Source organism: Gossypium arboreum, chromosome 9 (genome assembly GCF_025698485.1).
Source record: "Gossypium arboreum isolate Shixiya-1 chromosome 9, ASM2569848v2, whole genome shotgun sequence".
Taxonomy (NCBI): domain Eukaryota; kingdom Viridiplantae; phylum Streptophyta; class Magnoliopsida; order Malvales; family Malvaceae; genus Gossypium; species Gossypium arboreum.
In genome coordinates, this window is record NC_069078.1 from 61,640,565 (window position 1) to 61,643,237 (window position 2,673).

Genomic DNA, 2,673 nt, shown 5'->3' on the forward strand with positions numbered 1-2,673 from the left:
GTATAAAAGTTAAATTTTAAATTTATGAAAAATATAAAACTTATGATATATTTTAACTAAATAAATATAAACAAATAAATAAACAGAGCAAAGTCTTTGATTACTACAAAATTATTTTTATCGTGTTTTTTATTCTTCTTTTGTCTCTTTCTTCTTATTTTTTAGTTCCATTGGATCTTCTTACCTTTTTTTTTTCTTTCCTACCATCATTGATCCTTATACTTCACTTGCCCCTCTTTAATTCTTAGTGTTATAGACTTATAGTTATTTTCTATTCTTATGTACTCTAATATTTTTCTTGTCAATTTTCTAGTGCGAAAACAAGTTGTTGTAAGTTTCAAGAATAATAAAACAAGTCAAGAGAAGAAGTTAAATTACTAGCAACGCATGAATGATTTATTGCATTTTCAAACAAATTCTTATTTACTCTTGGTGTATAAATTTATATGCAGACAATAACTTAACTAATGCAATGTGTTAGAAAATTCAATTATCTAATAAAAATTAATTATATTACCACAAAAGTTTGACTATATTTATTTGATTTTGAGAGATTTTATTAGGTGTGATGTGTTGTCAATATATATATTGCGGCAATAAATAAAATACATACCATTTTCAAAATGCCCTAACTTTATTATACCGTTACATCCTGTTATATCACAATACAAATATTATCTTGAAATTTGCATTTCTACATGCGATAAATAGGCTTGACACAGAGATTATTCTTTCTTGGAAACGTGGAACTAAATTTCTCAGTCATGTCCAATTCATTTGGGGACATTCCACCAGGCAGCTCCCAATCAAAACAATGCACCAATTGAGCTAAAATAAGTTTAACTGCGATTAATGCTAATTTCCTCCCTGGGCATACTCTACGGCCTGAACCAAATTGGATAAGTTCAAAATCATGTCCATGAAGTTCTATATTTCTATTAATGAACCTTTCTGGAAAGAACTCTTCAACATTATTGGACCAGACATTAGGATCTCTCCCAATTGCCTAAACGTTCACAATGACCCTTGACTTTTTCGGTATGTAACAACCATCAATAACTATGTCCTCCATTGACTCACGAGGAATTAGCATAGGTGCAACAAGATAAAGCCTTAAAGTTTCTTTCACAACCATGTCTAGGTACTCCAATTTTGGTAAATCATTTTCCTCCACCATTTTCTTTCTGATAATTCTTTCTAACTCTTTTTGGAGTTTTGACATTACCCTTGGATGCTTAATGGGCGCTAATAAAGCCCATTCCAATAGAGCAGTTGAAGTGTCCAAGAAAGCCACAATCATATCTACTGTTATGGCTTTGATGCAATTTCGGTCCATTATATCACCGTTAGGATTTATTTGCTCTGTAAGCATCGTACTGATGAAATCATCCTGTTTTTGTTGTTGATGGTCATTAATGATCGTCTTAAGGGCTTTGTCAAGTTTTTCACCAAGAATCCTTGTACGGGCTTTAAGTCCCTACATGGTTGACAATGATTAACATCATTCATTCAGTAGTTGTTCATAATGTGTATGGTTAATTTGTTTTGATATAGTATATTAAAATACACAGAAACACAATACCTGTATGTCAAAAGCACCCAAAAAAGGCACAAAATCTACAAGATTGAAAACTCCTACCATGTAAAGAAGCTCTTCAATAAGCTCTTTAAGGTTAAATTCCTTACACTTCTTCACAGGCCCTAAAATCTTATTAAGAATAATTTCTGCATTAAGATTCCCCACCTTCTTACTAATGTTAACCACTTCCTTTTCTGCTGCTGCTTCCTTCAAAGATTCAATGAAATATGTTAGCACATTTTTCCTCGATGATGCAAATGATTCAATTTTCGATGTAGTAAAAAGTTGTTGATTACAAAACTTCCTCAGACTGCGCCAATATGGTCCATATTCTGTGAATGCTATGCCCATTTTACCATTTTAAATTGATTGTAGCACTTGAAATTTTGGTCTACTTGCGAAAACAATGTCATGTGTCTTAAGAAATATCTCGGCCACTTAAGGGGATGAAACAACAATAGCTGGGACAGAGCCTAGCCTTATAGACATTATAGCACCATGTTTTTTGGCCAACTGGGATTGGTGTGGAAGCATGCCTAACATATGGAGGTTCCCAATGATTGGCAAGGGTTGGGGACCAGGAAGGGCTTTCCCTTTTCCTTTTCCATGTTTCGAGATGTAAAATAGAATGTAAAATTAGCAAAAAATTGCAAGGATTGTAAGAAGATTTTCGCTAAAGGATCCATTCTTGGTAATCAATTAACCTAATAGATATGCCTCTCCTATTTATCCCCCTTTCTATTTATAGATTTATATATTTACACTATTTGGCAATTGGTTGATAGTTGATTGTTGATTGCAGTGGCCGGGTTGACCAACTAGTTCTATTAACTAATTTGACCAACTGGTTCTATTAACTATTTATTTAAAAGTGTTTGGTAAAACTTAGTTGATAGCTGAAAGTTGATATGGGTAAAATGACAAATAAGGGCATGACACATTTTATTGTTAAGCCTTTATTTGTTTATAATACTTTAGTCTTTATTGAGTGAAATTATTGAAATAAAACACTATTACCAAGGAATTAAAACATCTATGATGAAAATTAATTAGTGAATATTTTTGAAAAATTAAATAAACAATTTCTTAAGTTC

At 31.9% G+C, this 2,673-nt stretch overlaps 1 pseudogene; it reads right to left on the reverse strand.

The window, feature by feature from the left end:
* Positions 1–694: 694 nt before the first annotated feature.
* LOC108455067 (cytochrome P450 CYP736A12-like) lies at positions 695–2,188 on the reverse strand (annotated as a pseudogene).
* Positions 2,189–2,673: the final 485 nt, after the last annotated feature.